Source organism: Ambystoma mexicanum, chromosome 1q, assembly GCF_040938575.1.
Source record: "Ambystoma mexicanum isolate Mex_15411 chromosome 1q, UKY_AmexF1_1, whole genome shotgun sequence".
Taxonomy (NCBI): domain Eukaryota; kingdom Metazoa; phylum Chordata; class Amphibia; order Caudata; family Ambystomatidae; genus Ambystoma; species Ambystoma mexicanum.
Window position 1 is genome coordinate 822,109,999 of NC_090922.1, and position 12,168 is coordinate 822,122,166.

The following is a 12,168-nucleotide window of genomic DNA, read 5'->3' on the forward strand; positions in this document are numbered from 1 at the left end:
TGACATTGGACGTCATACTGTTTTTTATTTTACTGTAAACCCTTTACAAATGGGAAGATTAGTGCTTAAATTTGAAAATGTGATTATTGTATGTGCATTCATGCTTTTATTATTTAATGCTCCTGTTCTAAGTCGAGCGGTTCATGTTATCTGCAATCAAGCAGTAAATCTTGACAGACGCAATTAAAGCGGAGACTGATACAAGCACTTTGAATATCTTGGAAAAACAAAAGGAATACAAAGGAAATATGAGAGAAACAAAAATGATAAAATATATATATAAGAATTCAGAAAGAGAGATATCCACCCATACTTATAACAAGGAAGAATTTTACTTTAGTATCTCTCCTGAAGAACCACAGGTATATACCATGGGGAAACACGTTTGAGAGAAAAAAATAAATATAAGGAAGTCAATGCATTTGAGAAATTGACAAGTATGTGAATTGAAAACCAGAGTTGCATGAAAGTTAATGCAAATGAGAGAAATACATATAAATGAAAGGAAGTCAACGCACTTGAGAAAAAATTTGACAAGCATGTGAATTGAAAACCAGAGTTGCATGAAAGTTAATGCAAATGAGAAAAATTAAAATTTGAGTTGCATGAAAGCAATGCAATAGAGAAAGAAATTGTTAACTGTGTAATGAAAATAAATCTCATGGAAAAACATCAAATTTGGTGTCTATAATGTTTCTACCAGAAGCGCAACCCACAATAGTGTTTTTTCAAAAGAAAACATATTCATAATATTGCTGCAGTTGCAATATAAACACTAAGGGTGCAGATTCTGGGTAAATCTATTAACTTTCTTGGCACACATAAGATATCGCCGAAATAGGAAAACAAAGCCGACAAGGACTGGGATCTGGCAATCAAAACGTTTGTATATGTTGTGCTTACTCCTTTAGTTCTTAGCTTTGACTGCTTGTAATGAATGATTACATGGTTTGATATAAACCAAATCAAGCAAATAAAAAACAGCAAATAAAAAACAATATTGGGCCTCACCATGTGGCAGATCTCGGCATCCCCTATCGCATAATAATGGGAAGCTTTCTGCAATTGCATAGGGCAAGAAAAATAGTCTAGTCTCCCGCCAGGACTACCCAAACACATCACAAGACAAACTTGGCAGATTAAAAGCACATGTAGGTCACCCTTAAAACTATTCCCATACAGCAGTTTATCTATGAGAAATGTGACCCCCTCAGTCTCAAGGCAATCTCAAACCTCCTCCAGGTGAATAAACGTATACGTTTTTTCCTTGTACTAGTCTCAAAAGACAGAATGGTATTGAATAGAGCCATGGCTCTTCGTATCCTGAACTTTTGGGATGCACTTCATTCATCGCTCAACTCTTGTATTAGGTCTCGGGCAAAAGTCTGGGAACACAAGTACTGCTTTGGATACTTTAAAGAAACCCTAATTGCTTGGTGCCAAACTTAGGGCTAAGTACGTGTCATCAGCCTCACTCATCAATACAGTTCCTCTGTCATCAGATTTGTCACCCTTCCCCATTCTGTATTGGGTATTTGATTTCCCCTCGTAATCACCATCTAATCTGGAGGTCTGCTAGTGCAATATTGGGGGCTAGAAAGTTTATCATGCAACCAAGCATTATGCCAAGTGCTCCTGCCATTATGCCAAGTGCTGGGTTTACACCCTCATGTTGCTCTCCAGCCTCTCCACTTGTTTTAGCATCTGCCATTTAGTGGCTACAAAGTAATGCTAGAAATCAAAAAACACTTTTTAGATAGCTAGGAATCCTGTTACTGCGGAAGCATTATCTTTGACCTGACAGCCACTTCATTCAATCACTTGCTCAGGAGAAGTCACCCTGGAAACTACACCCTTCATCTTGGACTCCATGGCAGTCACCATGGTCTGGATATTGTCTACTTTCTTGTGAAGTCAGTAGGATAGAGACGTCAGCCCGGGTGCTTTTGGCACCACGGGCACGAATGCTGTAAGAATTCTTGTTCACCATAGTGTCTCCTTTCGTTCCATCTGAACCTGAAAAATGCCATGTTACTGTGAGCAATCAAGTCCTTTTAATGGGAACATTTCTGTGGCAAAGAGGCAGCTGGCATGCCATCATTCCCATGTATTCAGTGAAAGGCTAGATGTAAGTCTTTTTTTTACCTGTGCCTCAAAGCACGCAAGTGTTGCCACACTGTGGGTGCATCCATCTTTCGGCACACTGTGCATATAACACACAAGTAAGCCTGTTTCTGTGCTTCTTGATACTTTCCCTCTCTCATAGCCTCTCCCTGTGCCCCAGAGGCATAGCCAACAGCACTGGATTTGCTGTGTCCCTCCAACATTTTGTCTCAACTCCCTGGCATCTGTGGAGCAACAGCATCGCCCTCAGCCAGGATCCACCTCTGTTCATGGAGTCACGACCGGATGTACGTGATTATTTTGAATATGAACATTTTGAAGACGCAAATCTTGCATTCTAAATGCTCGTATTCTAAATAATCACCCCACTACTAAATGGCCTTTATACACCCTGCTCCCCCACTCCCTTACTTACCTTTTGGCGGCACACCTCGCTGTGTGCCGCCGAGTCCCTGCAACGCCAGTTCCCTTCACTTCTATCAATGGGAACTGGCACTGCAGGGTCCTTTTCTTTGTTTACCCATTACTTTGTTTTTTGGATGCGGGGACACCCCCGCAACCGCCGATTCCATTATAGCGAACAAGGGTGCAGGGGAAACCGCTGCAACCTCTGCTTCCCTTGCTCGCTATAATGAAACCAAATGGTTGAAATGTCCAGCATTTTCAGCTGTATGTAATTTTGGTACAGCCGAAATCCGAACATTTCAACCACTTGTTTTTTTATTTACAATATATTCGGTCGAAGTGGCCCCCCTATAGTCGAGCAAAATGGCAGGCGCGACATCGAGCCTAAGCGGTTGAAGTGGGGGAAGGGCAGAGTGCCCCAACAGCCCAGCAACAAGGGCAGCCTCCTAGAGGTGCTCGGCGACACCCTGATCAGCGGTAGTGGAGCATGGAAGTAAGCAAGGACAATGAGCTCGCTCAGAGCACAGCAACCGGGAAAAGAAATTCCGGACAGCTGCGCAGGCGACAGCAGGACCAGCACTGCAGTGGAGCTGAAGCGGAGCGCGAGACACGCTCCAGAAGAACAACCAGGCGAGCCAGACACCGCGGCAGAGGGCTCCCCCCCGGAACATCAGACAGAACAGCATGAAGAGAGGAGAGGTGAACCCAACAACGCTGGATGCCAGCAGCGGGAGAGCGGACGCCCGGAGAGGAAACACGACTGCCACCAACAGTAGACACCGGTATACAGAAGGTGAGCCTTCAAACTAGGGGGTGAGCGGGCGAGACAAACAACCACATAAAGTAAATACGCACAATAGTGGGTGGCTCCCACAAGTGAACACTGGACACTGGAACATTGAGCGGGAGGGGGCACACCAACAAGGCAGGCTGATAGACTTAACGAAGCATCAGGTGCCCCGGGAAAGCGATTCCACACCGCTTGCATTAGACCGACGGATCACACAGCACTACACACTAACAAAACAGAAGGGACTGCACACATAAGCCCTGCTCTGGCCCCTGAACAGTGAGACAAAGTGGCATGAGGAAGTGCAGCGACACCCCAACCCCAAAAGAACCACAAGAACCAAGGAAAGCAAGGGGAGAAGGCGAGCAGGTACACAGAAAGATAGATATGCAAGTCCAAGAAAAAGCACCAAGGGACAAAATAAAGCAAATAACCCATAGGTGCTCCGCAACTGCAAAGACCACAGCACACTGGGAGTCATAAGGCCGAATGGAAATTACCTGACATCTTAGTCGCAACGAACTACAAGCCAAACAACGACAAGGCAGATTGAGGCCATTGAACTGCACAAGCCTAGCTACAAGTAAACCGCATCCGACCAGATCAAGGCCGGGGCACAACCGGGACAACCATCAACCCAACTGAGGAACACGAGTAGTGAAGCACCTACACCCGGATTAACAGAGCCACGCTATAGCTACGCACAACGGCAAAATGTCATCCTCCAGAAACAAAGGGAAGTCAACCACAATGGACTTGTTTGCCGCTACCAAGCCCCACACTACGCCACAAACTGGGGACACCGGAACAGAAACCCAGAAAGCCACGGACGGGGCGAAAAAAGATGGTCAAGTACAGGAAGCCATAGCCGCACTCAGAACATTCATAGATACAAAAATAGAGGAGGTGAAGATGGACATGCAGCTTATGCGCCAGGACGCCCGCAACCTGGCGGAGAGAGTAACTAATGCAGAGACGACACTCCAGGAAACAACAGAGAGCACAGCAGACCTAAAAACCAGAGTAATGGAGCTAGAAAGGAAAGTAAAGATGCTGGAAGCCAGGTCAGAGGACGCAGAAGGACGCGCATGATGCAGCAATATACGGATACTGGGGGTGCCTGAAGGTACAGAAGGTCCAAACCTGATGAGCTACGTTGAAACCCTCATACAGCAAGATATTGGAGCTAGCCACCTAACACAAGGCTTTGCAGTAGAAAGGGCCCACAAATCCCTCCAGAAGAGACCACCCCCGGGCTCATAACCCTGCCCGATAATTGCAAAAATCCTCAACTTCCAAGACAGGGAGACCATCCTCAAATATTCCAGGGAAGGAGGTGTAATAGAACGTGACAACTCCAAAATCACCATATTTCCTGATTATACACCAGCAGTACAAAAAGCGAGAAACTCTCGTACCAATTAAGCCCAGGCTCAGAAAACTAAACCTGAAATACATGTTGCTCTACCCGTCAAGACTGAAGGTGATACATAAAGGCCAAGCAATATTTCTTGAAACACCAGCAGCGGCCACTATGTGGATGGAGCACAATAATTTAGCAGACAACAAGGAAGCAACCACAGGAACGTAAGAAACAGCACAAAGATGCGGCAAGAACACTGGAACGATATGACAAAGTAAGACGGCTGAGGGACATGCTCGCCCCCCCCCCCGACTGAGCACACAGCCCTAACCCACGAACGGATCAGTGCGGGCTTATTGCCAGCACGAACCCACTCGCGCCCGAAACCTAGAATGGGACTAGACAGCGCGAGGGCGCCTGAGCGCTGCGTACCGCACGCAGCTGCTGGGCGCAACAGTTCGATTTACGTTTGTAGTTACTTTTGTTATACTGTCAACACGCTACAAACAAATGGTGAGAAGGGGGCCTTAAAACTCAGAACTAACAGAACTAAGGGGGCGAGTAACAAGAAGAAAGAGTGCACAACCTGGGAGGACAAGACACATGAGGAGGGTTGTTGGAAACAGGACAATGAGCCGCTCAGACAAGGTCATGGCAACACAACTTAGAATAATGACATGGAACGTGAGGGGAATGGGATCATACCTGAGGAGAAACCGGATCAAATCCTTTTTGCAGAGAAAGAAAGTATCGATTGCCCTACTCCAGGAAACCCACCTTGCGAGCGAAGCCACATCCAAACTTAAAGAACTCTGGGGAGGACAGGGACAGGGGGCACCCTACTATAAAATATGCAAGGGGAGTTTTCACGTGGGTGAGCCCAGAGATAACTTTACAACTGCTAAGGGCTTAAGCAGACAAGGAGGGCAGATACCTGGTGATGTGGGGCGTGATCGAACAAACCAAAGTATGCATAGTGAACTCCTATTTCCACAACCACGGCATACCAGCCCACCTCAAACAAATATGCACCACCTAGACCTGGTCGACGTATGGGGGACACTACACCCCACGGAGAGATACTACTCACACTACTCATCCCCCCACAAACTACATACCAGGACACACTACTTGTTCATTCATAGAGACCAAATGCCACAAGTAGAACTCGCTCAATACCTAGGCAGATCAATATCAGATCACTCCCCCCCTAATTATGCAATGGGAAACCAAAGGACCCAGACCTCCTATCCCGCTGTGGCGTATGCCCGCAGACACACTCACAGATCAAGCATTCAGCGAGGAACTTGGGGAAAAGCTAGCAGAACTTGTGCAAATCAACACAGGTAGTGCAGATAGATGGGCCACAGTGTGGGAAACACTGAAAGTGGTGACACGAGGGGAAGTAATTGCCGGAGCCGGGGGAAGGGGGGTTCGGAAACAACTAAAAAAAAAACTTGAGGCCAAGGAAGAAGAAATAAAACAGTTAGAAACCAACATTCAGATCAACAGCGCAGTGGAGTCAAAACTAAAAAACATCAGAGATAGCTGCCAAGAGACATGGTATAGACTATCCAAATTCAACTATACAATGCGCACAGTCAGGGCACACAAAGAGGAAGATAAACCAAGCAGGCTATTGGCATGACTGTGTAAGCGAGAGCACCCGAAACATCCACCACAGGCAATAAAAGACATGACCGGAACGGTACACAGGACACAACTATCGATTAACGACACCTTTGCTGCCTTCTACTCCAAACTCTACGCTCACGGCAAAAGTGTCGGAAAAAGACATTAGACATACACTAGAGGAAATAGGACTCCCCAAACTAAGCAAAGAGAAGAGAGAAACACTGGAAGAAGCAATCACTATCAAAGACGTAACAGAGGCTATCAGATCCCTAGCTACATGTAAGACCCCTGGAAGTGACGGCCTACCGCCAGAATTCTATAAGGCATACGAGCCAACCCTGGCTCCACTGCTGCACGAAGTATACATGGAAGCATACGAGTTGGGGACTATGCCGGAGACCATGAGGAAAACGCTGATAAGTCCCGTTACTAAAGCCAAAGGCTGCGGATGACTGCGACTCGTACCGCTCATTGGCAATGCTGAACTACGACAGTAAAATATTGACAGCCATACTGGCCAAGCGAATGGCAAAAGTGGTGGGGACCAACCTTCCCTCTAAGCTGTGTGCATGTGCGCACGTGCGCTTGCCCAACTTCCTTCTGAGTCCCGCTCAGAAGAATTTTAGCAGCGCACAAAGACAATTCCCATCTTTTCATCTTCTAATAAGGCACAAGCAACAGCAGTCATCTGGCATTTGCTTTCTCTCCTAATAAAACTAAATTATACTAACTAGTCTTGATATTCTGGTCTGGCCTATTTACATTACACTACCATGAAAGCGTGACCGTAAACACCTAACAACCCTAAAACAATATACACCCTCAGGAAGTTAAACAAACATGAAAAAGTGGCTAAGATCTAATTCAGGGATGCCCACATACATCAAATCAATGAAGTATTCTTCCATCCCCGCCCATGACTCCTACACTTGACTTTACCACACGTGTACCTTGTACCTATTGTAACTTCTGCCTCAGTCCACATTTAGATATTACTGGACAACCTTGCCTCTGCCTATGTTGGCTCTGTGGAAGGTTACCAGATTTATACCTACTTCTACTTGTTTTATGTTTGTTGTAATATGAATAACATTCAAACACCAGAATTTGTTTTACTCATGATGCCTTAGCAAAAGCATCATCCACACTATATAACCCAACTGTGAGCTCAAACATCAGATACTAACTATTAAGTAAGCAGGCTACTTTGATGTGTAACCTCTTACCATGCTTCTTATTTGTACATATGCCACACAAGCGCTTTGAAACGGTACCGATGCAAGTTAATGTATTATTAAAATCAAATATTAATTTGCCCTGTAAGTATTTTGAGTAAGCAAATGTCAAACTAAAGACTCCTACTTTAGCGTTGCTAACATTACCCTATAAGTGGAGAACACCATTGCAATATCATTTGCCTGGCTTGTAAGGGCTAATGGGCAACCAATATGCCTGGAATTACTCATTCATTGTATTAAGACAACAGATATTCATACAGCTAGAATACCTTTCGCACAATCTGCATCCTTTCCAAGTTTTCAGTGTTTCCTTGGGCATGGACCTTAACAAATTATACGGAAGCTCTCTGCTATTAAAAAAAAAAAAAATCACTGAGCACTTTTATAATCCTTCCCAATAATATTATGGTTGGATATGTTGCAAACAATCTTGTTTGCACTGCAACATAATTGCGTACATTCAGATTCATGTAATTTTCTTAAACTTCCCATGCAAACTATTGTGGGTATGCAAATATCCAAGTGATTGTTTTACTGCTGCAATCCCTCACTTTTTACAGAGCACTTCCAACTAGTATTGGAGGTTAGCACAGGAGCTGTGGTGGGCCTGGGGGGACGGACCCAAGAGAACACTCCTTGGGGGTGAAGAACAAATCTGTAACATTCGAAAACCAAGTCAGATGTTTCAGCAGTACAGCACAGTGAAGGAAATGTGTTGTGTGTTTGCTAGATAGGAAACTCTAGTATCATTTTAGGAAACTGCACCTTCTGTTTCTTTCCTTGCTCATTAGCTGAGGGCTTTTCAATATAATCACGTGTTCTGTGTTTAGTGCCCTTAGCATCCCCATGCATCTTGTTTAACTGATAAGTGAATTGCAGAAGAGGGGTTCCTAGTTACAGAAGATGGAACTCAAACTGTTGTACCTCTGAGAAAGCTGTTCTTAACATAAAAGACAAATGCATGCACTTTTCTTTCACAGGTTCCATGAGAAATCTCAGTAAGGCTCTTGTTGAATGTTTATCTAGGAAGTAGTGAGTAAGGGACGGCAGAACCATAGGCTGTATTATGTTCCCTGTCCTTTCACTTCCTATGTCAGGGTTGCAAGTAGGGCTCTGAGATTTTACTCCATACATGGAATCAAATGATTGTTCAGGGAGTCAAATAATTTGCTTTGCCAATAGGGATACTTTATGCCTAAAAGACGCTCTTTCCCGTAATAATTCCTCTTGAAATCAGGCAGTATTATTAGTTGAGTTCCTTCCCATACAACTGCTCTGCTGGCCACTGCTTCGAAAATATCAATGGAACTGTGTGGGTGGAAGAAGAGGGATATATGAATATGTTCATTGTTTACCATTTTTGTTGGGCACAGTTTCCTGTTTTTAGGGAGTAAAAACCAGTGGCGGTATGCCTCCTAGCTGCAAGACTGGTTTTGAGCAAGTGTTGTCACAGCTCTGTACACAGGACAATGTAGTGTAGATGGTAAGTAGTGGCACAGGAATTCTTATCATATTCTGTGGTGCAGGTATTCTGATGCAATTTTCATCCTTACACAAATTTTCTCCTGGCCTTTGAATTACTTTATTATAGTGGAGATTCTTTGTAGTTGGCATTATTCCATCTGCAAATATTGTATCCGGTCTGAATTTTTTGCCAGCCACATCAGTAATGAGTGATATTTGTTTTTTTGTAATACAGAGGATTTTTCCAAGGGAATAAAATACTTAGGTGCCAAAATGTCAAGTTGCAAGCTACTAGCCAGCCATAAAAAGTCACTTGCCACTTTAATTCTACACACAGCACACCATTTCTTACTCGAGTCAAATACAACTAGCCAGGGCTAGTGGCAAGTACACATTTCGCACTCTGCTTAATGCATTGTCTCAGAAGGAGTAGTTTTGCTAGGTACTGTGGCAGATCCCTAAGTTTTAGACTGGTTGACTCTTTATAATCACATATAAAATACATAATTTTTTAGTCTATCTTTGGAAAAAAAGCTATGCAAATTACACTATTTATACTGATTTGTAAAGAGTTGCAGTAGCTGGAAAGGAGAAACTGCCTTACAAACGCTTTGGGATTGATAGCTCACAAACTATGCATGCTAACAAAGTGTGTTACCTCGTTAGTCAGTTGTGCACATGGAAAATAATGAGCGCATAAAGGCCAGCCATTTCCGCACGTAGAGAAAAAAAATTTGAGGGAACATTGGTGGGGACTCTGATACACGAAGACCAAAACGGATTTGTACCCCGGATCGCAACACAACGGCTAACCTGCGCCGACTACAACACATCATGGCACAAACATTAGATAGCAAGGAACAAATGGCAATACTATCACTAGATGCAATCAAGGCATTCGATTCCATATACTGGGAGTGGTTGCTGGAGGTACTGAGAGAGTTTGGGTTTGGAGAGAGCTTTGTAAAATGGGTCAAAGTGATATACAACTCCCCCATCGCAAGAGTGAAGACTGGGAGATTGGTGTCAAAGTGGTGGGAACTACAGAGAGGCACCAGACAGGGCTGCCCGTTATTGGCCATTCTATACATCCTGGGACTCGAGCCAATGGCCATATACTTTAGAAAGCAGCTCTTCGACGTGGGGATAAAGGTTGGGGACAGATACAACATTATATCCCTCTATGCTGACGATGTTCTCGTATACCTGAACGACCCCCGTACTAACGCACTGATACTCCTGGAGATACCAGATAACTATGCACGCTACTCTGGGATACAGTTCAGCAAGCAAAAGTCATGTGCATTCCCACTAGCAGAGTTACGTGGGATGGACGCAACAGAGTTGCAGGAGGTGGGAATCAAATGGCAGGTAGAAATGTTCAGGTACTTAGGGGTTAACATCAAACATACACCGGAGCTCACATACGAATCCAACACGGTGGCTGTCAAAAACGGCCTACGAAAATCAATGAGGTTCTGGTCCAAGCTGCCACTGTCCATGATGGATAGAGCAGCGATCACTAAAATGATTATACTTTCGAGGTTCCAATACCACTTCCAAAATGTATGCTATTACATTAGGCCACCCTTTTTCAGAAAACTTGAGACATTACTTAGAGACTTTCCATGGGGCGGGACTCGACACAAACTGCCACTAGCCATACTGACACTACCACACAAGGAAGGAGGGATACAACTACCGGATGTCCAGAAATATTATCTGGCAGCACAACTCAGCCATGTAACGAGGTGGCTATCAGATGAAGTCACAGCCAAAACCAATTATCTGCAGCAATTGATAGCTCCGGCGCACCTCAAAGAAATACCATGGAATCCACCAAATAACCCAACACACACACCCATGATAGTAACCTTGGGCCGACAGATATGGGATAGAACCAGATCATTGCTTCACTTGCAGCAACCCTACTCACCTGACACTCCAATGCTAGCTAGCAGATGTATGCAAGGTGCCTGCTGACATACCCGTAATGAGAAAGTGGGAAACGGTTGGCCTGTACACCTGGGGAGACATGTTTTATGATGGGGTTTTCAGGGACTTTGATACACTACATGCACACGAGGGCCTGGAAAAGGGACAATTCCTATGGTATCAACGGATCAAACACACTGCCAAAGGAAAAAGGGGACACATGGCCAGAAGAACCGGCACTGTGCCCCATATTGGAAGAGATGCATAATCTAAGCGATGGCTGGAGGCCAATGTCCAGAATATACGCCCAACTAGCAGACAGGTCCAATCCCTGCAGTGCCATACTGAAAGAAAGATGGGAGAGAGACTTAGAGACCACAGTAAATGAGAAAGTATGAGAAAGGGCACTGATGCATCCAAAAGAGGTGTCCAGGAACGCAAGATTCAGACTAATACAGTTAAACGTCCTCTACAGGACCTACACGACACCTCTCAGAATTTCAAGCTTCAGCAAACAGACCTGGCCGAAGTGTACATGGTGCAATAACGAGGAGGCTGGCATAATGCACATGTTCTGGTGCTGCCCCAAAAAACAGGGCTTCTGGGCAAACATAGAGTGAACCTGCAGGAGAGCGGGGGTGAATAGATACGACTGGTCTCCAAAAGAGTGCCTATTGGGTGCATACCGCAGACTGAGCAAGCACAAACACATAGTGAAACTAATGGACCTGGTGTGTATACTAGCAAAAAGGGCAATAATAATGGCATGGAAAACACCTGGAGGACCACAATATGAGCCATGGTAAAAGGAACTAGAGAGATGGGCCGCAGCAGAGACCAAGACCTGGGACGATGGGATCAAAGGGCCTGATGCAGTCATAAGCGCCATGTTTGAAGCATGGAAAGCCCTAATAAGAGACTTGTTCTCCTCAAAAGATGACAAGCCCCCCTGAAAAGACCACAAAATCGTTGCATAACTAAGTCATAACAAGAAGAAAATGCGGAGCGACCACCCAGAATAAGCACCCACACAATATGTACGCAAACATCAGAACTCCAACACCAAATGAACTGCAACCGCTACGAACCTACTGCAGTAGCAAAAAGACAGTGGCCCTCATTACGACCCTGGCGGATTTTTTCCGCCATCGGCGGACTTTTCCGCCATGGCGCAAAGTCCCTTTACGCCATGGCGGATGGCGGACTTACCGCCC